Source organism: Delphinapterus leucas, chromosome 1 (assembly GCF_059928025.1).
Source record: "Delphinapterus leucas isolate spDelLeu-1000000601 "Yukka" chromosome 1, BTC_Dleu_Yukka2, whole genome shotgun sequence".
In the NCBI taxonomy this organism is placed as follows: domain Eukaryota; kingdom Metazoa; phylum Chordata; class Mammalia; order Artiodactyla; family Monodontidae; genus Delphinapterus; species Delphinapterus leucas.
The window spans coordinates 73,512,570-73,534,776 of NC_143129.1; the positions used below are offsets into that span (position 1 = coordinate 73,512,570).

Genomic DNA, 22,207 nt, shown 5'->3' on the forward strand with positions numbered 1-22,207 from the left:
AAGCGGCGACAGCGGCTAAGGAGGACGACGACGAGGGAGACAAAGGGGAGCAGGAGGAGGAAGAGGAGGAGTCGGAGGAGGAGGAGGACGAGGGGGAAGAGGAGGCGGCGACGAGAGTGCACTCGGGCGAGCCCGGTGCCGGCATCTCGGGGCGACCTGGACTGTGCAGCGTTGGTGGTATAGTGGTGAGCATAGTTGCCTTCCAAGCAGTTGACCCGGGTTCGATTCCCGGCCAACGCAGCAGGCTGACCTTTTGCCGAGCTCCGCGGGCGGCCGGCCCGGGGCCTGTGAGGGAGAGCTGGGAGCAGGGAGCTCGGTGGCCCTAGCGGCTCTTCTTGTGTGTGCGAGAAGCAGGCGCGCAGTGTTCTGAGGGTGCTGCAAGCAGGAAGGACGGGAGGACACGTGGATTGCCAGGGGCGGCGCGTGGCTGGACTTGGAAAGGCGGGGTGTTGGCGCCAAGGTGGCGCCGAGCGGCTGCTATGGGTCGAGCAGGAGCAGCGGTAGAGCCTGACGCTCCCTGGTGGTCTAGTGGTTAGGATTCGGCGCTCTCACCGCCGCGGCCCGGGTTCGATTCCCGGTCAGGGAAGCCTTTCTTCTTCCTCTCTACCTCACACCGTCCACAACCCACTTTTAGGCCACGCTTGCTCCGCGGCCTCGGCGTCGCGCCCTGCCCGACAACAGCCGCCCGGTGCCCTGCACCTGCAGCCCAAGCCCTGCCACGCAACCTCCACCCCCCTCCCCGCCCGGCCAAACCTTTTGGCCGCACTGGCGCGCGCCCACTCGAGGCCTTCGACGTCCCGTGTCTTCGTTTCCACTCGCTTGCCTCAGCCCCAAACACGAATGGCCGGGGCAGCGCCTCTCCCCGCCGAGGCTGTGGCCACGAGCAAACGCCCCCGCCTGTGTTTGGACTCTCCAGCAGCACTGCTTCTCCCCCACGGCGACGGCGGCGGCGGCACCGACGGCGCTGTCACACGCGGTGCCTTCTGACATCGCCGGATCCCCTGTGGAAAGGAGCACCGGTGGGCAGACGGGTGCTTCGCAACACCGCAGCAGGTTTCCTGAACGCCCTTGCCGGTGCCCTGGGGGTGGCTGACAGTGTGGGATGAAGGTGTTTGTGGCCGCGGTCGGTGGCCACCCCACGCGGGTTAGGGAACGGAGCAGAACGAGCCCATGGAGAGAGGGCGGCGCTGGGCCGCGTGCTGGGAGGTGCGAGGAAGGGCCTGGGGTGTCTGGCTGGAGCGCGGGCAGGAGCGGGAGGTGTTGGGCTGGCGGGGACCTGGCCCGGGAGAGCGGCTGGCCACTCAGGCAGGGGCTCGGCAGAAGCTTGGAGTGGTGGCGGCCCCTGGCCCGGCACGGGTGTGCGGGTGGGTGAGATCAGGGGGTGGGGTGGGCCTGGAGTAGGAGTGGGTCTGAGGAGCGCTGGCGGAAGTGAGACTTCCGGGCAGGACATGTGACGGTCGGGTCTGTGATACAAGGGGCAGGTGGCAAGGAGAGGGGTCCGAGCCTGCAGGCTGGGGGGAAGGGCGGGGTGTGTGAGTGGGCTGTGGGGCGAGGAAGATGGCGGGAGAGGACCCCTTCGCGGTGGGGTGGCGGGTGAGCGCCCCACACTGGTGTGCTGTACGGCAAGGTGGTCCGGCCAAGCAACGGGTTGGTACTGGGGACGGTGGGTAGGAGGCAGGTAAGAGAACAACAGAAACGGAGCGCGCCACAGGGGCTAGGCGGGGTCCGAATGGGGTGGGGGCTCTCTACTGCCCCAGAGGCGTACATCACCTCTCACCGGGAGAAACCATCCAGTCTCAGGTGTGTGTGGCGGCGGGGGTGGGGGGAGGAGGGGTTGAGGCTGAAAGAGGCCAAGGGAGAGGTCCCGTCTGATCCAGCAATCCCACTCCTGGGTACGTACCTGGAAATGACGAAACAAGAGTTCAAAAAGGCCCAAGCACCTCCATGTTCACAGCGGCACTATTTGCACTAGCCAAGACATGGAAAGAACCCAAGTGCCCGTCAACGGGTGGCTAGTGCAAGAAGAGGTGGTGTCTGTGTACTACGGGCTATCACTCAGCCATCAATAAGAAAGAATGAAATATTGCCACTTGCTGCCACAAGAATGCTCCCAGAGAATATTACGCTTACTGAAGTATGTCCGACAGAGAAACACAAAGATATGTGGAATCTCAAAAGTACTACCACTGAATCTATGTGCGAAACAGAAACAGGTTCACAGACCTGGAAAACACAGTGATGGTTACCCGAGGGAGAAAGGAGGGGTGGAGGGACAAATTAGGAGCTCGATGAACCGATACACAGTACTTCATATAAAGGAGATAAGCAACAAGGATTTACCGAATAACACAGGGAATGATATTCAATCTCCTGCAATAACCTATACTGGAAATCAATCTGAAACAATATTAGACATGGAAAACAGTATCCCCTTTGCTGTACACCTGAAACTAACTCAGTGTGGTTAATCAACTCTTCTTCCTAAACCACAAGTACTAGTACTTAAAAATAAGCAAGTAAATAAATGAATAAAAGCAACGAACAAAATAAATAGGAGAAACTGAGCCATCAGATGATCCAGCAATCCCCGTCGTGGGTACACATCCGCCAAAGAGAAAAACTGTTTTTTGGAGAGGTCCATGCACCCCCGTGTTTGTAGCTGCGCTACGTGCCACAGCCAAGACACAGAAGAAAACCCATGTGCCCATCAGCAGTTGGCTGACAGAAAAAGATGTGGTGTATATGTACTGTGGAGTATTACTCAGCCATTTCAGAGAATGAAATATTGCCATTTGCCACAATAAGGACGGTCCTAGAGATTATTACACTTAGTGAAGTAAGTCTGACAGAGAAGCACAAAGATACGTGGAATCTAAAACAAAATAGAAAAGAATGTATGTGCAAAAGAGAAACAGATTCACAGACGGAGAAAACACACTGATGGTTACCCGAGGAGAAAGGCAGGGGTGCAGACATAAATTAGGAGCTGCGATGAACAGATACACCGGACTTCATATAAAAGACATAAGCAACAAGGATTTCCAGTATAGCACAGGGAATGATATACAATATCCTGTAGTAAGCTATCATGGAAAGCAATCTGAAACAATATTAGACATGGAAAACAGTATCCGCTTTGCTGTGCACCTGAAACTAACTCAATATTGTTAATCAACTTTTCTTCCAAAATTACAGCTAGTAGTTCTTATAAGTAAGTAAGTAAATGAGTAAATATTAAATGCACAAATAAAAACAACACACTAAAGAAATAGGTGAAATATGAGCTCTCATACGATCCAGCAATCCCCATCGTGGGTACACATCGGCAGAGGAGAGAAACTGTCATTTGAAGAGATGCATGCACCCCCATGTTCACAGCAGCACTACGGGCCACAGCCAAGACATGGGCAAAACCCAAGTGCCCATCAACCGATGGCTGGCACAGGAAGACGTGGTATATATGTACTGTGGAATATTACTCAGCCATACAAAAGAGTGAGATATTGCCATTTGCACCCAGAAGGAGGGACGTAGAGTATATTACACTTAGCGACGTAAGTCAGGCAGAGAAGCACAAAGATATGTGGAACCTAAACCGTACTACGAACGAATGTATGTGCCAAAGAGAAGCAGACACACAGACATAGAAAACACACTGTTTGTTACCCAAGGGGAAAGTGTAGGGCAGGGGGAAATCCGGAGCTGCGATTAACAGAGAGGAAATAACTATACGTAAAGCACATAAGCAACAAGGATTTACCGTACAGCACAGGGAACTGTATTCATGTGTCGTGATAACGTATAATGGAAAATAACCTGGAAAAGGACATATAACTGAATCACTTTGCTGTACCCCTGAAAGTAACACAATGTTTAAACCAACCATACTGCTACGAAAAGGAGAAGACGACGAAGGGGAAAAAAAGAGGGCAACGGGACAGAGGCAAGGGCAGGATCCTTGACAACGCAGGATTTGGAAAGGATCGGGGGGCGGGGGGGAAAGTGGCGAGACAGGAGGTGGGAGGGGGGTGTTTGTGGGAGTAGGCAGGAGGCTGAGGTGGTGGTGCTGGGGGTGCTGTCCCGAGGGCTGATGCTGTTGGTGGGAGCAGAGGTTTAGAGGAGGGGGTGGTGTTTGTCGTGCCGATGGTGCTGGTGGCAGTAGCGGTGGAGGAGCGGGCCGGTGTCGGAAACGTATTTCTGTCGAGGGTCAAAACATGAATCTAGAGTGTAGTCTGCGATGATAGTGTGGACTTCTTTGGAACTCTTCGTGCAAGCGAGCGCTTCTGGGACTCTCTAGGAAAATGGGCTGTATCGCTCCCAGAGGTGGCAACTTGCTTGCTCCTGGTTGTGCAAAGATAGTATAATTTTCGGAGTGGGGGCAGAGTGAGGCAGAGAGCTTGGACACGTGGCGAAAGGTGACGAGGTTGGGCTGTGCGGGTGCCAGTGTGGGGTGTTCCTTACTAGTGACAAGCGGGACACAAGCGGGGTCGGGGTCAGGAAGAGAACAAGGACAAGGAAGGGGTCTGGGCGAAAGAGTGGCTGAGCCCGCGAGGTGTCAGGTCCCGGAGGCCTGGCTCCCGGGCGTGTGTGGGGTGGGGGCGTCTGCGTGGGAAGGACAGGGGCCGGAAGGTGCGGTGGTGAGCGAGCTGTTGCAGGACCGGTGCCTTGAGTGTGGCAGCTGGGAAACCCAGCTCCGCTTTGGGGCTGCGGGAACCAAAAGGGGACGCTGCGTCTGCACGGGCCGGGAATCGAACCCGGGCCTCCCGCGTGGCAGGCGAGAATTCTACCACTGAACCACCCATGCACCGATGGCCGCCGGTGCCCGCCGCTGCCCCAGCGGCGCTCGCCGCCAACCGCCGGACCCTGGTCACTGCTCGCCCCGTGGGCATGTGCTCCATTTGAGCAGGAGGCCGACGGGCCACCTGAATGAGAGGCTCCGGGCACTCTGGCGACCCCACGGCGCGAGGCGGTCGGAAGCACCGACGGATGGAGGGACGCAGGCGGGCTCGGCCCGTCCTGCGCTTTCTCTGCCGTCCACGGAGCCGCGTGACTGTCGGTGTCGCCAGAGGAAGCCAGGAGGCGAACCGGCCTGGCCCGCGCCCGAATCCCAGTCAGGGCAGGCGAGGCGTGGCCGCTGCGGCTGAGCACCGGCGTTCCTCTCAGCCGCCGCCCGGCTCCGACGCAGGCAGGCAGGCAGGCAGGCAGGCAGGCAGGTGTGGTCCGGCCAGGGTCCCAAGGCGAAAAAGCACCGAGGGCACGCACCGCAGGCCGGCAAGACGCTGTCGGCGGCCACCTCGCTGTGGCTGTGGAGGGAATGGAATGGGCAGGCGGGCCGTTGGGGCTGGCGGGAAGGACAGGATGTTGGAAAGAGGGAGAGCTGCTGCTGGCGGAAGTGGAAGAAAGGCTGTGAGAACGAGTCCGCTGTTCAGCAGGCAGAAGTCGGAGGGCGGGCGAGGCGTGGAGGGCTTTCCACGCGCGGCCGTTCTGCGTGTGGCGGTGGGGGCGGGGTGGAGCGGGGCAGAGGGCGTGGGGGGGAGGGGCGAAGGCAGGCAGGCAGGCCGACCAGCAGCAGCAGCAGCCGCCAGCAGGTGAGGAAAGATGTGCTGCGAAGGGCTGAAGGGCTTCCTGGTGTGTGGGTGCAGGTAGGAGGGGGCGTAGGAGCTGGCGGGGAGGGCGTTTGTCCGGAAAGCCCGTGGCCGGAGGGTTCCTAGCGGGCCGTTTCTGCCAGGCCCGCGGCCGTGGCTGAGAAGGTCCCGCGTCTGAGAGGCGTGGATGTCCGGGCCGCAGTTTGGAGAGGCGGCAAGAGTGCAAGGCGCGAACGGACTGGAAGGCAGTAAAGCGCCGCCATAGGGCGGGCCAAAAGGCTGGCTTGTCAGGAGTGGGATTCGAACCCACGCCTCCAGGGGAGACTGCGACCTGAACGCAGCGCCTTAGACCGCTCGGCCATCCTGACGGCGGGCCTGGGCGTGCGCGTGGCCGCTCGGCTGGCTGGGACCCGACGCGACGCGACGCGACGCGAAGCCCGGTGCCCTTGGCGGGACGCGGTGCTCCGCGCCAGGCGCGCGGCCGTGTGGGTGCGCGACGGAGCGGGCGCGCGGCGGCCGACGGGGAGCAAGGCCAGACGACGCGCCTGGCTCCGCCGCGCTGGCGCCCTCGCCCACCCCTGGCCCCGCACGGAGCCGGGCCGCGTCTTGCCAGCCCCTGCCGCCGGCCCCCACCGGCGCCTCTCCTCGCCGGCCATGGCCAGGCGCGCGCCCACCCGCTCCTCGCAGCCTTGCTTTCGGTCTCGGGCCCCCTCCTCCCGGCGCGATCCCCGCGTCGGAGGCAATAGGCAGCGCGCACTCGGAGCTTTCAGCGCCACTTGGGTCCGGGTCCCTGTCGGGTCGGGGGCTGCTGCTTTGGAGGACGCGGTTGGTGTGGCGTTGGGTCGGGTCGGGCACGTGCCGGACGCCCGAGGTGGGCAGGGGGCCGGAGGGCAGGGGGAGGCGTCGGCAGGCAGCCCGAGGGCGTCCGGGCGCGGGGGCGGTGGCCGCCGTCCTCGTTAGTATAGTGGTGAGTATCCCCGCCTGTCACGCGGGAGACCGGGGTTCGATTCCCCGACGGGGAGGCAACACGCCCCCTTTTGGTGGCTGGCGCCGCTCTCTGTCCCGCCGCCTATCTCCCAAGGACCCTGCTTCTCCGCCCTGTGCCCTCCGTCCTCCAGCGAGGCGCAGGGCCCCAGCGCGTGCCCAGCCTGCCCACCCTCGGCCCCCTCCAGCCCTCCAGCCCTCCAGCCCTTCCTCGTCGCCGGGCACTCAGTCGCCACGGCCGAGCGACGGCCTCCTCTGGACACCACAAGCTCTCGATGACGTTGCGGCCCGCCCAAAGTGGCTGTCTCCGTGGGCTCCTTGCGTCGCGACGCAAAGCTGCGCAGCTATGCACAGCTGCACAGGTGCACAGCTGCCGGGACGGGTGCGAGGCGGATGAGTGCCGTCCCCTGTCGGTGCGGGAAGTGGCCTGGCCAGGCGCCGGGTGGAGAAGGGCTTTGGCGAGCCGGGGTGCTGGAAGATGCGTGCGCCGGGGGCGGGGGCGGGCCGCGGCATGGAGCCGAGGGACCTGGAGCAGCAAGGCAGCGAGAGCGCCCCCCTGAGGCGATCGGGCGGGTGGTCTAGGGCAGCTTCGTAGGGCTGGCGCGGGTGGGGCGCCGGGGGGCCTTGGTGGCGTCTGTGACGTCACAGAGCTGCCGGCCGGCGTGGCGTCGGGGCAGGGCTGCTCCAAGCGGCGGCTGCGGCGGCGGCGGCTGAGGAGGACGAGGAGGACGAGGGAGAGAAAGGGGAGCAGGAGTCGGAAGAGAAGGAGGAGGAGGAGGAGGAGGAGGAGGAGGAGGGGGAGGAGGAAGCGGCGACGAGAGTGCGCTCGGGCGAGCCCGGTGCCGGCGTCTCGGGGGCGGCCCGGGCTGTGCAGCGTTGGTGGTATAGTGGTGAGCATAGCTGCCTTCCAAGCAGTTGACCCGGGTTCGATTCCCGGCCAACGCAGCAGGCCGACCTTTTGCCGAGCTCCGCGGGCGGCCGGCCCGGGGCCTGTGAGGGAGAGCTGGGAGCAGGGAGCGCGGTGGCCCTAGCGGCTCTTCTTGTGTGTGCGAGGAGCAGGCGCGCAGTGTTCTGAGGGTGCTGCAAGCAGGAAGGACGGGAGGACGCGTGGATTGCCAGGGGCGGCGCGTGGCTGGACTTGGAAAGGCGGGGTGTTGGCGCCAAGGTGGCGCCGAGCGGCTGCTATGGGTCGAGCAGGAGCAGCGGTAGAGCCTGACGCTCCCTGGTGGTCTAGTGGTTAGGATTCGGCGCTCTCACCGCCGCGGCCCGGGTTCGATTCCCGGTCAGGGAAGCCTTTCTTCTTCCTCTCTACCTCACACCGTCCACAACCCACTTTTAGGCCACGCTTGCTCCGCGGCCTCGGCGTCGCGCCCTGCCCGACAACAGCCGCCCGGTGCCCTGCACCTGCAGCCCAAGCCCTGCCACGCAACCTCCACCCCCCTCCCCGCCCGGCCAAACCTTTTGGCCGCACTGGCGCGCGCCCACTCGAGGCCTTCGACGTCCCGTGTCTTCGTTTCCACTCGCTTGCCTCAGCCCCAAACACGAATGGCCGGGGCAGCGCCTCTCCCCGCCGAGGCTGTGGCCACGAGCAAACGCCCCCGCCTGTGTTTGGACTCTCCAGCAGCACTGCTTCTCCCCCACGGCGACGGCGGCGGCGGCACCGACGGCGCTGTCACACGCGGTGCCTTCTGACATCGCCGGATCCCCTGTGGAAAGGAGCACCGGTGGGCAGACGGGTGCTTCGCAACACCGCAGCAGGCTTCCTGAACGCCCTTGCCGGTGCCCTGGGGGTGGCTGACAGTGTGGGATGAAGGTGTTTGTGGCCGCGGTCGGTGGCCACCCCACGCGGGTTAGGGAACGGAGCAGAACGAGCCCATGGAGAGAGGGCGGCGCTGGGCCGCGTGCTGGGAGGTGCGAGGAAGGGCCTGGGGTGTCTGGCTGGAGCGCGGGCAGGAGCGGGAGGTGTTGGGCTGGCGGGGACCTGGCCCGGGAGAGCGGCTGGCCACTCAGGCAGAAGCTTGGAGTGGTGGCGGCCCCTGGCCCGGCACGGGTGTGCGGGTGGGTGAGATCAGGGGGTGGGGTGGGCCTGGAGTAGGAGTGGGTCTGAGGAGCGCTGGCGGAAGTGAGACTTCCGGGCAGGACATGTGACGGTCGGGTCTGTGATACAAGGGGCAGGTGGCAAGGAGAGGGGTCCGAGCCTGCAGGCTGGGGGGAAGGGCGGGGTGTGTGAGTGGGCTGTGGGGCGAGGAAGATGGCGGGAGAGGACCCCTTCGCGGTGGGGTGGCGGGTGAGCGCCCCACACTGGTGTGCTGTACGGCAAGGTGGTCCGGCCAAGCAACGGGTTGGTACTGGGGACGGTGGGTAGGAGGCAGGTAAGAGAACAACAGAAACGGAGCGCGCCACAGGGGCTAGGCGGGGTCCGAATGGGGTGGGGGCTCTCTACTGCCCCAGAGGCGTACATCACCTCTCACCGGGAGAAACCATCCAGTCTCAGGTGTGTGTGGCGGCGGGGGTGGGGGGAGGAGGGGTTGAGGCTGAAAGAGGCCAAGGGAGAGGTCCCGTCTGATCCAGCAATCCCACTCCTGGGTACGTACCTGGAAATGACGAAACAAGAGTTCAAAAAGGCCCAAGCACCTCCATGTTCACAGCGGCACTATTTGCACTAGCCAAGACATGGAAAGAACCCAAGTGCCCGTCAACGGGTGGCTAGTGCAAGAAGAGGTGGTGTCTGTGTACTACGGGCTATCACTCAGCCATCAATAAGAAAGAATGAAATATTGCCACTTGCTGCCACAAGAATGCTCCCAGAGAATATTACGCTTACTGAAGTATGTCCGACAGAGAAACACAAAGATATGTGGAATCTCAAAAGTACTACCACTGAATCTATGTGCGAAACAGAAACAGGTTCACAGACCTGGAAAACACAGTGATGGTTACCCGAGGGAGAAAGGAGGGGTGGAGGGACAAATTAGGAGCTCGATGAACCGATACACAGTACTTCATATAAAGGAGATAAGCAACAAGGATTTACCGAATAACACAGGGAATGATATTCAATCTCCTGCAATAACCTATACTGGAAATCAATCTGAAACAATATTAGACATGGAAAACAGTATCCCCTTTGCTGTACACCTGAAACTAACTCAGTGTGGTTAATCAACTCTTCTTCCTAAACCACAAGTACTAGTACTTAAAAATAAGCAAGTAAATAAATGAATAAAAGCAACGAACAAAATAAATAGGAGAAACTGAGCCATCAGATGATCCAGCAATCCCCGTCGTGGGTACACATCCGCCAAAGAGAAAAACTGTTTTTTGGAGAGGTCCATGCACCCCCGTGTTTGTAGCTGCGCTACGTGCCACAGCCAAGACACAGAAGAAAACCCATGTGCCCATCAGCAGTTGGCTGACAGAAAAAGATGTGGTGTATATGTACTGTGGAGTATTACTCAGCCATTTCAGAGAATGAAATATTGCCATTTGCCACAATAAGGACGGTCCTAGAGATTATTACACTTAGTGAAGTAAGTCTGACAGAGAAGCACAAAGATACGTGGAATCTAAAACAAAATAGAAAAGAATGTATGTGCAAAAGAGAAACAGATTCACAGACGGAGAAAACACACTGATGGTTACCCGAGGAGAAAGGCAGGGGTGCAGACATAAATTAGGAGCTGCGATGAACAGATACACCGGACTTCATATAAAAGACATAAGCAACAAGGATTTCCAGTATAGCACAGGGAATGATATACAATATCCTGTAGTAAGCTATCATGGAAAGCAATCTGAAACAATATTAGACATGGAAAACAGTATCCGCTTTGCTGTGCACCTGAAACTAACTCAATATTGTTAATCAACTTTTCTTCCAAAATTACAGCTAGTAGTTCTTATAAGTAAGTAAGTAAATGAGTAAATATTAAATGCACAAATAAAAACAACACACTAAAGAAATAGGTGAAATATGAGCTCTCATACGATCCAGCAATCCCCATCGTGGGTACACATCGGCAGAGGAGAGAAACTGTCATTTGAAGAGATGCATGCACCCCCATGTTCACAGCAGCACTACGGGCCACAGCCAAGACATGGGCAAAACCCAAGTGCCCATCAACCGATGGCTGGCACAGGAAGACGTGGTATATATGTACTGTGGAATATTACTCAGCCATACAAAAGAGTGAGATATTGCCATTTGCACCCAGAAGGAGGGACGTAGAGTATATTACACTTAGCGACGTAAGTCAGGCAGAGAAGCACAAAGATATGTGGAACCTAAACCGTACTACGAACGAATGTATGTGCCAAAGAGAAGCAGACACACAGACATAGAAAACACACTGTTTGTTACCCAAGGGGAAAGTGTAGGGCAGGGGGAAATCCGGAGCTGCGATTAACAGAGAGGAAATAACTATACGTAAAGCACATAAGCAACAAGGATTTACCGTACAGCACAGGGAACTGTATTCATGTGTCGTGATAACGTATAATGGAAAATAACCTGGAAAAGGACATATAACTGAATCACTTTGCTGTACACCTGAAAGTAACACAATGTTTAAACCAACCATACTGCTACGAAAAGGAGAAGACGACGAAGGGGAAAAAAAGAGGGCAACGGGACAGAGGCAAGGGCAGGATCCTTGACAACGCAGGATTTGGAAAGGATCGGGGGGCGGGGGGGAAAGTGGCGAGACAGGAGGTGGGAGGGGGGTGTTTGTGGGAGTAGGCAGGAGGCTGAGGTGGTGGTGCTGGGGGTGCTGTCCCGAGGGCTGATGCTGTTGGTGGGAGCAGAGGTTTAGAGGAGGGGGTGGTGTTTGTCGTGCCGATGGTGCTGGTGGCAGTAGCGGTGGAGGAGCGGGCCGGTGTCGGAAACGTATTTCTGTCGAGGGTCAAAACATGAATCTAGAGTGTAGTCTGCGATGATAGTGTGGACTTCTTTGGAACTCTTCGTGCAAGCGAGCGCTTCTGGGACTCTCTAGGAAAATGGGCTGTATCGCTCCCAGAGGTGGCAACTTGCTTGCTCCTGGTTGTGCAAAGATAGTATAATTTTCGGAGTGGGGGCAGAGTGAGGCAGAGAGCTTGGACACGTGGCGAAAGGTGACGAGGTTGGGCTGTGCGGGTGCCAGTGTGGGGTGTTCCTTACTAGTGACAAGCGGGACACAAGCGGGGTCGGGGTCAGGAAGAGAACAAGGACAAGGAAGGGGTCTGGGCGAAAGAGTGGCTGAGCCCGCGAGGTGTCAGGTCCCGGAGGCCTGGCTCCCGGGCGTGTGTGGGGTGGGGGCGTCTGCGTGGGAAGGACAGGGGCCGGAAGGTGCGGTGGTGAGCGAGCTGTTGCAGGACCGGTGCCTTGAGTGTGGCAGCTGGGAAACCCAGCTCCGCTTTGGGGCTGCGGGAACCAAAAGGGGACGCTGCGTCTGCACGGGCCGGGAATCGAACCCGGGCCTCCCGCGTGGCAGGCGAGAATTCTACCACTGAACCACCCATGCACCGATGGCCGCCGGTGCCCGCCGCTGCCCCAGCGGCGCTCGCCGCCAACCGCCGGACCCTGGTCACTGCTCGCCCCGTGGGCATGTGCTCCATTTGAGCAGGAGGCCGACGGGCCACCTGAATGAGAGGCTCCGGGCACTCTGGCGACCCCACGGCGCGAGGCGGTCGGAAGCACCGACGGATGGAGGGACGCAGGCGGGCTCGGCCCGTCCTGCGCTTTCTCTGCCGTCCACGGAGCCGCGTGACTGTCGGTGTCGCCAGAGGAAGCCAGGAGGCGAACCGGCCTGGCCCGCGCCCGAATCCCAGTCAGGGCAGGCGAGGCGTGGCCGCTGCGGCTGAGCACCGGCGTTCCTCTCAGCCGCCGCCCGGCTCCGACGCAGGCAGGCAGGCAGGCAGGCAGGCAGGTGTGGTCCGGCCAGGGTCCCAAGGCGAAAAAGCACCGAGGGCACGCACCGCAGGCCGGCAAGACGCTGTCGGCGGCCACCTCGCTGTGGCTGTGGAGGGAATGGAATGGGCAGGCGGGCCGTTGGGGCTGGCGGGAAGGACAGGATGTTGGAAAGAGGGAGAGCTGCTGCTGGCGGAAGTGGAAGAAAGGCTGTGAGAACGAGTCCGCTGTTCAGCAGGCAGAAGTCGGAGGGCGGGCGAGGCGTGGAGGGCTTTCCACGCGCGGCCGTTCTGCGTGTGGCGGTGGGGGCGGGGTGGAGCGGGGCAGAGGGCGTGGGGGGGAGGGGCGAAGGCAGGCAGGCAGGCCGACCAGCAGCAGCAGCAGCCGCCAGCAGGTGAGGAAAGATGTGCTGCGAAGGGCTGAAGGGCTTCCTGGTGTGTGGGTGCAGGTAGGAGGGGGCGTAGGAGCTGGCGGGGAGGGCGTTTGTCCGGAAAGCCCGTGGCCGGAGGGTTCCTAGCGGGCCGTTTCTGCCAGGCCCGCGGCCGTGGCTGAGAAGGTCCCGCGTCTGAGAGGCGTGGATGTCCGGGCCGCAGTTTGGAGAGGCGGCAAGAGTGCAAGGCGCGAACGGACTGGAAGGCAGTAAAGCGCCGCCATAGGGCGGGCCAAAAGGCTGGCTTGTCAGGAGTGGGATTCGAACCCACGCCTCCAGGGGAGACTGCGACCTGAACGCAGCGCCTTAGACCGCTCGGCCATCCTGACGGCGGGCCTGGGCGTGCGCGTGGCCGCTCGGCTGGCTGGGACCCGACGCGACGCGACGCGACGCGAAGCCCGGTGCCCTTGGCGGGACGCGGTGCTCCGCGCCAGGCGCGCGGCCGTGTGGGTGCGCGACGGAGCGGGCGCGCGGCGGCCGACGGGGAGCAAGGCCAGACGACGCGCCTGGCTCCGCCGCGCTGGCGCCCTCGCCCACCCCTGGCCCCGCACGGAGCCGGGCCGCGTCTTGCCAGCCCCTGCCGCCGGCCCCCACCGGCGCCTCTCCTCGCCGGCCATGGCCAGGCGCGCGCCCACCCGCTCCTCGCAGCCTTGCTTTCGGTCTCGGGCCCCCTCCTCCCGGCGCGATCCCCGCGTCGGAGGCAATAGGCAGCGCGCACTCGGAGCTTTCAGCGCCACTTGGGTCCGGGTCCCTGTCGGGTCGGGGGCTGCTGCTTTGGAGGACGCGGTTGGTGTGGCGTTGGGTCGGGTCGGGCACGTGCCGGACGCCCGAGGTGGGCAGGGGGCCGGAGGGCAGGGGGAGGCGTCGGCAGGCAGCCCGAGGGCGTCCGGGCGCGGGGGCGGTGGCCGCCGTCCTCGTTAGTATAGTGGTGAGTATCCCCGCCTGTCACGCGGGAGACCGGGGTTCGATTCCCCGACGGGGAGGCAACACGCCCCCTTTTGGTGGCTGGCGCCGCTCTCTGTCCCGCCGCCTATCTCCCAAGGACCCTGCTTCTCCGCCCTGTGCCCTCCGTCCTCCAGCGAGGCGCAGGGCCCCAGCGCGTGCCCAGCCTGCCCACCCTCGGCCCCCTCCAGCCCTCCAGCCCTCCAGCCCTTCCTCGTCGCCGGGCACTCAGTCGCCACGGCCGAGCGACGGCCTCCTCTGGACACCACAAGCTCTCGATGACGTTGCGGCCCGCCCAAAGTGGCTGTCTCCGTGGGCTCCTTGCGTCGCGACGCAAAGCTGCGCAGCTATGCACAGCTGCACAGGTGCACAGCTGCCGGGACGGGTGCGAGGCGGATGAGTGCCGTCCCCTGTCGGTGCGGGAAGTGGCCTGGCCAGGCGCCGGGTGGAGAAGGGCTTTGGCGAGCCGGGGTGCTGGAAGATGCGTGCGCCGGGGGCGGGGGCGGGCCGCGGCATGGAGCCGAGGGACCTGGAGCAGCAAGGCAGCGAGAGCGCCCCCCTGAGGCGATCGGGCGGGTGGTCTAGGGCAGCTTCGTAGGGCTGGCGCGGGTGGGGCGCCGGGGGGCCTTGGTGGCGTCTGTGACGTCACAGAGCTGCCGGCCGGCGTGGCGTCGGGGCAGGGCTGCTCCAAGCGGCGGCTGCGGCGGCGGCGGCTGAGGAGGACGAGGAGGACGAGGGAGAGAAAGGGGAGCAGGAGTCGGAAGAGAAGGAGGAGGAGGAGGAGGAGGAGGAGGAGGAGGGGGAGGAGGAAGCGGCGACGAGAGTGCGCTCGGGCGAGCCCGGTGCCGGCGTCTCGGGGGCGGCCCGGGCTGTGCAGCGTTGGTGGTATAGTGGTGAGCATAGCTGCCTTCCAAGCAGTTGACCCGGGTTCGATTCCCGGCCAACGCAGCAGGCCGACCTTTTGCCGAGCTCCGCGGGCGGCCGGCCCGGGGCCTGTGAGGGAGAGCTGGGAGCAGGGAGCGCGGTGGCCCTAGCGGCTCTTCTTGTGTGTGCGAGGAGCAGGCGCGCAGTGTTCTGAGGGTGCTGCAAGCAGGAAGGACGGGAGGACGCGTGGATTGCCAGGGGCGGCGCGTGGCTGGACTTGGAAAGGCGGGGTGTTGGCGCCAAGGTGGCGCCGAGCGGCTGCTATGGGTCGAGCAGGAGCAGCGGTAGAGCCTGACGCTCCCTGGTGGTCTAGTGGTTAGGATTCGGCGCTCTCACCGCCGCGGCCCGGGTTCGATTCCCGGTCAGGGAAGCCTTTCTTCTTCCTCTCTACCTCACACCGTCCACAACCCACTTTTAGGCCACGCTTGCTCCGCGGCCTCGGCGTCGCGCCCTGCCCGACAACAGCCGCCCGGTGCCCTGCACCTGCAGCCCAAGCCCTGCCACGCAACCTCCACCCCCCTCCCCGCCCGGCCAAACCTTTTGGCCGCACTGGCGCGCGCCCACTCGAGGCCTTCGACGTCCCGTGTCTTCGTTTCCACTCGCTTGCCTCAGCCCCAAACACGAATGGCCGGGGCAGCGCCTCTCCCCGCCGAGGCTGTGGCCACGAGCAAACGCCCCCGCCTGTGTTTGGACTCTCCAGCAGCACTGCTTCTCCCCCACGGCGACGGCGGCGGCGGCACCGACGGCGCTGTCACACGCGGTGCCTTCTGACATCGCCGGATCCCCTGTGGAAAGGAGCACCGGTGGGCAGACGGGTGCTTCGCAACACCGCAGCAGGCTTCCTGAACGCCCTTGCCGGTGCCCTGGGGGTGGCTGACAGTGTGGGATGAAGGTGTTTGTGGCCGCGGTCGGTGGCCACCCCACGCGGGTTAGGGAACGGAGCAGAACGAGCCCATGGAGAGAGGGCGGCGCTGGGCCGCGTGCTGGGAGGTGCGAGGAAGGGCCTGGGGTGTCTGGCTGGAGCGCGGGCAGGAGCGGGAGGTGTTGGGCTGGCGGGGACCTGGCCCGGGAGAGCGGCTGGCCACTCAGGCAGGGGCTCGGCAGAAGCTTGGAGTGGTGGCGGCCCCTGGCCCGGCACGGGTGTGCGGGTGGGTGAGATCAGGGGGTGGGGTGGGCCTGGAGTAGGAGTGGGTCTGAGGAGCGCTGGCGGAAGTGAGACTTCCGGGCAGGACATGTGACGGTCGGGTCTGTGATACAAGGGGCAGGTGGCAAGGAGAGGGGTCCGAGCCTGCAGGCTGGGGGGAAGGGCGGGGTGTGTGAGTGGGCTGTGGGGCGAGGAAGATGGCGGGAGAGGACCCCTTCGCGGTGGGGTGGCGGGTGAGCGCCCCACACTGGTGTGCTGTACGGCAAGGTGGTCCGGCCAAGCAACGGGTTGGTACTGGGGACGGTGGGTAGGAGGCAGGTAAGAGAACAACAGAAACGGAGCGCGCCACAGGGGCTAGGCGGGGTCCGAATGGGGTGGGGGCTCTCTACTGCCCCAGAGGCGTACATCACCTCTCACCGGGAGAAACCATCCAGTCTCAGGTGTGTGTGGCGGCGGGGGTGGGGGGAGGAGGGGTTGAGGCTGAAAGAGGCCAAGGGAGAGGTCCCGTCTGATCCAGCAATCCCACTCCTGGGTACGTACCTGGAAATGACGAAACAAGAGTTCAAAAAGGCCCAAGCACCTCCATGTTCACAGCGGCACTATTTGCACTAGCCAAGACATGGAAAGAACCCAAGTGCCCGTCAACGGGTGGCTAGTGCAAGAAGAGGTGGTGTCTGTGTACTACGGGCTATCACTCAGCCATCAATAAGAAAGAATGAAATATTGCCACTTGCTGCCACAAGAATGCTCCCAGAGAATATTACGCTTACTGAAGTATGTCCGACAGAGAAACACAAAGATATGTGGAATCTCAAAAGTACTACCACTGAATCTATGTGCGAAACAGAAACAGGTTCACAGACCTGGAAAACACAGTGATGGTTACCCGAGGGAGAAAGGAGGGGTGGAGGGACAAATTAGGAGCTCGATGAACCGATACACAGTACTTCATATAAAGGAGATAAGCAACAAGGATTTACCGAATAACACAGGGAATGATATTCAATCTCCTGCAATAACCTATACTGGAAATCAATCTGAAACAATATTAGACATGGAAAACAGTATCCCCTTTGCTGTACACCTGAAACTAACTCAGTGTGGTTAATCAACTCTTCTTCCTAAACCACAAGTACTAGTACTTAAAAATAAGCAAGTAAATAAATGAATAAAAGCAACGAACAAAATAAATAGGAGAAACTGAGCCATCAGATGATCCAGCAATCCCCGTCGTGGGTACACATCCGCCAAAGAGAAAAACTGTTTTTTGGAGAGGTCCATGCACCCCCGTGTTTGTAGCTGCGCTACGTGCCACAGCCAAGACACAGAAGAAAACCCATGTGCCCATCAGCAGTTGGCTGACAGAAAAAGATGTGGTGTATATGTACTGTGGAGTATTACTCAGCCATTTCAGAGAATGAAATATTGCCATTTGCCACAATAAGGACGGTCCTAGAGATTATTACACTTAGTGAAGTAAGTCTGACAGAGAAGCACAAAGATACGTGGAATCTAAAACAAAATAGAAAAGAATGTATGTGCAAAAGAGAAACAGATTCACAGACGGAGAAAACACACTGATGGTTACCCGAGGAGAAAGGCAGGGGTGCAGACATAAATTAGGAGCTGCGATGAACAGATACACCGGACTTCATATAAAAGACATAAGCAACAAGGATTTCCAGTATAGCACAGGGAATGATATACAATATCCTGTAGTAAGCTATCATGGAAAGCAATCTGAAACAATATTAGACATGGAAAACAGTATCCGCTTTGCTGTGCACCTGAAACTAACTCAATATTGTTAATCAACTTTTCTTCCAAAATTACAGCTAGTAGTTCTTATAAGTAAGTAAGTAAATGAGTAAATATTAAATGCACAAATAAAAACAACACACTAAAGAAATAGGTGAAATATGAGCTCTCATACGATCCAGCAATCCCCATCGTGGGTACACATCGGCAGAGGAGAGAAACTGTCATTTGAAGAGATGCATGCACCCCCATGTTCACAGCAGCACTACGGGCCACAGCCAAGACATGGGCAAAACCCAAGTGCCCATCAACCGATGGCTGGCACAGGAAGACGTGGTATATATGTACTGTGGAATATTACTCAGCCATACAAAAGAGTGAGATATTGCCATTTGCACCCAGAAGGAGGGACGTAGAGTATATTACACTTAGCGACGTAAGTCAGGCAGAGAAGCACAAAGATATGTGGAACCTAAACCGTACTACGAACGAATGTATGTGCCAAAGAGAAGCAGACACACAGACATAGAAAACACACTGTTTGTTACCCAAGGGGAAAGTGTAGGGCAGGGGGAAATCCGGAGCTGCGATTAACAGAGAGGAAATAACTATACGTAAAGCACATAAGCAACAAGGATTTACCGTACAGCACAGGGAACTGTATTCATGTGTCGTGATAACGTATAATGGAAAATAACCTGGAAAAGGACATATAACTGAATCACTTTGCTGTACACCTGAAAGTAACACAATGTTTAAACCAACCATACTGCTACGAAAAGGAGAAGACGACGAAGGGGAAAAAAAGAGGGCAACGGGACAGAGGCAAGGGCAGGATCCTTGACAACGCAGGATTTGGAAAGGATCGGGGGGCGGGGGGGAAAGTGGCGAGACAGGAGGTGGGAGGGGGGTGTTTGTGGGAGTAGGCAGGAGGCTGAGGTGGTGGTGCTGGGGGTGCTGTCCCGAGGGCTGATGCTGTTGGTGGGAGCAGAGGTTTAGAGGAGGGGGTGGTGTTTGTCGTGCCGATGGTGCTGGTGGCAGTAGCGGTGGAGGAGCGGGCCGGTGTCGGAAACGTATTTCTGTCGAGGGTCAAAACATGAATCTAGAGTGTAGTCTGCGATGATAGTGTGGACTTCTTTGGAACTCTTCGTGCAAGCGAGCGCTTCTGGGACTCTCTAGGAAAATGGGCTGTATCGCTCCCAGAGGTGGCAACTTGCTTGCTCCTGGTTGTGCAAAGATAGTATAATTTTCGGAGTGGGGGCAGAGTGAGGCAGAGAGCTTGGACACGTGGCGAAAGGTGACGAGGTTGGGCTGTGCGGGTGCCAGTGTGGGGTGTTCCTTACTAGTGACAAGCGGGACACAAGCGGGGTCGGGGTCAGGAAGAGAACAAGGACAAGGAAGGGGTCTGGGCGAAAGAGTGGCTGAGCCCGCGAGGTGTCAGGTCCCGGAGGCCTGGCTCCCGGGCGTGTGTGGGGTGGGGGCGTCTGCGTGGGAAGGACAGGGGCCGGAAGGTGCGGTGGTGAGCGAGCTGTTGCAGGACCGGTGCCTTGAGTGTGGCAGCTGGGAAACCCAGCTCCGCTTTGGGGCTGCGGGAACCAAAAGGGGACGCTGCGTCTGCACGGGCCGGGAATCGAACCCGGGCCTCCCGCGTGGCAGGCGAGAATTCTACCACTGAACCACCCATGCACCGATGGCCGCCGGTGCCCGCCGCTGCCCCAGCGGCGCTCGCCGCCAACCGCCGGACCCTGGTCACTGCTCGCCCCGTGGGCATGTGCTCCATTTGAGCAGGAGGCCGACGGGCCACCTGAATGAGAGGCTCCGGGCACTCTGGCGACCCCACGGCGCGAGGCGGTCGGAAGCACCGACGGATGGAGGGACGCAGGCGGGCTCGGCCCGTCCTGCGCTTTCTCTGCCGTCCACGGAGCCGCGTGACTGTCGGTGTCGCCAGAGGAAGCCAGGAGGCGAACCGGCCTGGCCCGCGCCCGAATCCCAGTCAGGGCAGGCGAGGCGTGGCCGCTGCGGCTGAGCACCGGCGTTCCTCTCAGCCGCCGCCCGGCTCCGACGCAGGCAGGCAGGCAGGCAGGCAGGCAGGCAGGTGTGGTCCGGCCAGGGTCCCAAGGCGAAAAAGCACCGAGGGCACGCACCGCAGGCCGGCAAGACGCTGTCGGCGGCCACCTCGCTGTGGCTGTGGAGGGAATGGAATGGGCAGGCGGGCCGTTGGGGCTGGCGGGAAGGACAGGATGTTGGAAAGAGGGAGAGCTGCTGCTGGCGGAAGTGGAAGAAAGGCTGTGAGAACGAGTCCGCTGTTCAGCAGGCAGAAGTCGGAGGGCGGGCGAGGCGTGGAGGGCTTTCCACGCGCGGCCGTTCTGCGTGTGGCGGTGGGGGCGGGGTGGAGCGGGGCAGAGGGCGTGGGGGGGAGGGGCGAAGGCAGGCAGGCAGGCCGACCAGCAGCAGCAGCAGCCGCCAGCAGGTGAGGAAAGATGTGCTGCGAAGGGCTGAAGGGCTTCCTGGTGTGTGGGTGCAGGTAGGAGGGGGCGTAGGAGCTGGCGGGGAGGGCGTTTGTCCGGAAAGCCCGTGGCCGGAGGGTTCCTAGCGGGCCGTTTCTGCCAGGCCCGCGGCCGTGGCTGAGAAGGTCCCGCGTCTGAGAGGCGTGGATGTCCGGGCCGCAGTTTGGAGAGGCGGCAAGAGTGCAAGGCGCGAACGGACTGGAAGGCAGTAAAGCGCCGCCATAGGGCGGGCCAAAAGGCTGGCTTGTCAGGAGTGGGATTCGAACCCACGCCTCCAGGGGAGACTGCGACCTGAACGCAGCGCCTTAGACCGCTCGGCCATCCTGACGGCGGGCCTGGGCGTGCGCGTGGCCGCTCGGCTGGCTGGGACCCGACGCGACGCGACGCGAAGCCCGGTGCCCTTGGCGGGACGCGGTGCTCCGCGCCAGGCGCGCGGCCGTGTGGGTGCGCGACGGAGCGGGCGCGCGGCGGCCGACGGGGAGCAAGGCCAGACGACGCGCCTGGCTCCGCCGCGCTGGCGCCCTCGCCCACCCCTGGCCCCGCACGGAGCCGGGCCGCGTCTTGCCAGCCCCTGCCGCCGGCCCCCACCGGCGCCTCTCCTCGCCGGCCATGGCCAGGCGCGCGCCCACCCGCTCCTCGCAGCCTTGCTTTCGGTCTCGGGCCCCCTCCTCCCGGCGCGATCCCCGCGTCGGAGGCAATAGGCAGCGCGCACTCGGAGCTTTCAGCGCCACTTGGGTCCGGGTCCCTGTCGGGTCGGGGGCTGCTGCTTTGGAGGACGCGGTTGGTGTGGCGTTGGGTCGGGTCGGGCACGTGCCGGACGCCCGAGGTGGGCAGGGGGCCGGAGGGCAGGGGGAGGCGTCGGCAGGCAGCCCGAGGGCGTCCGGGCGCGGGGGCGGTGGCCGCCGTCCTCGTTAGTATAGTGGTGAGTATCCCCGCCTGTCACGCGGGAGACCGGGGTTCGATTCCCCGACGGGGAGGCAACACGCCCCCTTTTGGTGGCTGGCGCCGCTCTCTGTCCCGCCGCCTATCTCCCAAGGACCCTGCTTCTCCGCCCTGTGCCCTCCGTCCTCCAGCGAGGCGCAGGGCCCCAGCGCGTGCCCAGCCTGCCCACCCTCGGCCCCCTCCAGCCCTCCAGCCCTCCAGCCCTTCCTCGTCGCCGGGCACTCAGTCGCCACGGCCGAGCGACGGCCTCCTCTGGACACCACAAGCTCTCGATGACGTTGCGGCCCGCCCAAAGTGGCTGTCTCCGTGGGCTCCTTGCGTCGCGACGCAAAGCTGCGCAGCTATGCACAGCTGCACAGGTGCACAGCTGCCGGGACGGGTGCGAGGCGGATGAGTGCCGTCCCCTGTCGGTGCGGGAAGTGGCCTGGCCAGGCGCCGGGTGGAGAAGGGCTTTGGCGAGCCGGGGTGCTGGAAGATGCGTGCGCCGGGGGCGGGGGCGGGCCGCGGCGTGGAGCCGAGGGACCTGGAGCAGCAAGGCAGCGAGAGCGCCCCCCTGAGGCGATCGGGCGGGTGGTCTAGGGCAGCTTCGTAGGGCTGGCGCGGGTGGGGCGCCGGGGGGCCTTGGTGGCGTCTGTGACGTCACAGAGCTGCCGGCCGGCGTGGCGTCGGGGCAGGGCTGTTCCAAGCGGCGGCTGCGGCGGCGGCGGCTGAGGAGGACGAGGAGGACGAGGGAGAGAAAGGGGAGCAGGAGTCGGAAGAGAAGGAGGAGGAGGAGGAGGAGGAGGAGGAGGAGGGGGAGGAGGAAGCGGCGACGAGAGTGCGCTCGGGCGAGCCCGGTGCCGGCGTCTCGGGGGCGGCCCGGGCTGTGCAGCGTTGGTGGTATAGTGGTGAGCATAGCTGCCTTCCAAGCAGTTGACCCGGGTTCGATTCCCGGCCAACGCAGCAGGCCGACCTTTTGCCGAGCTCCGCGGGCGGCCGGCCCGGGGCCTGTGAGGGAGAGCTGGGAGCAGGGAGCGCGGTGGCCCTAGCGGCTCTTCTTGTGTGTGCGAGGAGCAGGCGCGCAGTGTTCTGAGGGTGCTGCAAGCAGGAAGGACGGGAGGACGCGTG

General features: G+C 61.7%; 16 non-coding genes across 16 annotated transcripts; 10 read left to right on the forward strand and 6 right to left on the reverse strand.

Annotated features, from left to right (window-relative positions):
• The first annotated feature begins 168 nt into the window (after nt 1-168).
• TRNAG-UCC (transfer RNA glycine (anticodon UCC)) lies at nt 169-240 on the forward strand. Its single transcript has one exon. It is a non-coding gene; the product is annotated as a tRNA-Gly (tRNA).
• Nucleotides 241-514: 274 nt separating this feature from the next.
• On the forward strand, nt 515-586 carry TRNAE-CUC (transfer RNA glutamic acid (anticodon CUC)). Its single transcript has one exon. It is a non-coding gene; the product is annotated as a tRNA-Glu (tRNA).
• Nucleotides 587-4,733: 4,147 nt separating this feature from the next.
• TRNAG-GCC (transfer RNA glycine (anticodon GCC)) lies at nt 4,734-4,804 on the reverse strand. The gene has a single exon. It is a non-coding gene; the product is annotated as a tRNA-Gly (tRNA).
• Nucleotides 4,805-5,870: 1,066 nt separating this feature from the next.
• On the reverse strand, nt 5,871-5,953 carry TRNAL-CAG (transfer RNA leucine (anticodon CAG)). Its single transcript has one exon. It is a non-coding gene; the product is annotated as a tRNA-Leu (tRNA).
• Nucleotides 5,954-6,535: 582 nt separating this feature from the next.
• TRNAD-GUC (transfer RNA aspartic acid (anticodon GUC)) lies at nt 6,536-6,607 on the forward strand. Its single transcript has one exon. It is a non-coding gene; the product is annotated as a tRNA-Asp (tRNA).
• Nucleotides 6,608-7,442: 835 nt separating this feature from the next.
• TRNAG-UCC (transfer RNA glycine (anticodon UCC)) lies at nt 7,443-7,514 on the forward strand. Its single transcript has one exon. It is a non-coding gene; the product is annotated as a tRNA-Gly (tRNA).
• Nucleotides 7,515-7,788: 274 nt separating this feature from the next.
• TRNAE-CUC (transfer RNA glutamic acid (anticodon CUC)) lies at nt 7,789-7,860 on the forward strand. The gene has a single exon. It is a non-coding gene; the product is annotated as a tRNA-Glu (tRNA).
• A 4,136-nt stretch (nt 7,861-11,996) lies between these two features.
• Nucleotides 11,997-12,067, reverse strand: TRNAG-GCC (transfer RNA glycine (anticodon GCC)). Its single transcript has one exon. It is a non-coding gene; the product is annotated as a tRNA-Gly (tRNA).
• Nucleotides 12,068-13,129: 1,062 nt separating this feature from the next.
• TRNAL-CAG (transfer RNA leucine (anticodon CAG)) lies at nt 13,130-13,212 on the reverse strand. The gene has a single exon. It is a non-coding gene; the product is annotated as a tRNA-Leu (tRNA).
• Nucleotides 13,213-13,794: 582 nt separating this feature from the next.
• On the forward strand, nt 13,795-13,866 carry TRNAD-GUC (transfer RNA aspartic acid (anticodon GUC)). Its single transcript has one exon. It is a non-coding gene; the product is annotated as a tRNA-Asp (tRNA).
• An 835-nt stretch (nt 13,867-14,701) lies between these two features.
• On the forward strand, nt 14,702-14,773 carry TRNAG-UCC (transfer RNA glycine (anticodon UCC)). Its single transcript has one exon. It is a non-coding gene; the product is annotated as a tRNA-Gly (tRNA).
• Nucleotides 14,774-15,047: 274 nt separating this feature from the next.
• TRNAE-CUC (transfer RNA glutamic acid (anticodon CUC)) lies at nt 15,048-15,119 on the forward strand. The gene has a single exon. It is a non-coding gene; the product is annotated as a tRNA-Glu (tRNA).
• Nucleotides 15,120-19,266: 4,147 nt separating this feature from the next.
• TRNAG-GCC (transfer RNA glycine (anticodon GCC)) lies at nt 19,267-19,337 on the reverse strand. Its single transcript has one exon. It is a non-coding gene; the product is annotated as a tRNA-Gly (tRNA).
• A 1,066-nt stretch (nt 19,338-20,403) lies between these two features.
• Nucleotides 20,404-20,486, reverse strand: TRNAL-CAG (transfer RNA leucine (anticodon CAG)). The gene has a single exon. It is a non-coding gene; the product is annotated as a tRNA-Leu (tRNA).
• Nucleotides 20,487-21,063: 577 nt separating this feature from the next.
• On the forward strand, nt 21,064-21,135 carry TRNAD-GUC (transfer RNA aspartic acid (anticodon GUC)). The gene has a single exon. It is a non-coding gene; the product is annotated as a tRNA-Asp (tRNA).
• Nucleotides 21,136-21,970: 835 nt separating this feature from the next.
• TRNAG-UCC (transfer RNA glycine (anticodon UCC)) lies at nt 21,971-22,042 on the forward strand. The gene has a single exon. It is a non-coding gene; the product is annotated as a tRNA-Gly (tRNA).
• Nucleotides 22,043-22,207: the final 165 nt, after the last annotated feature.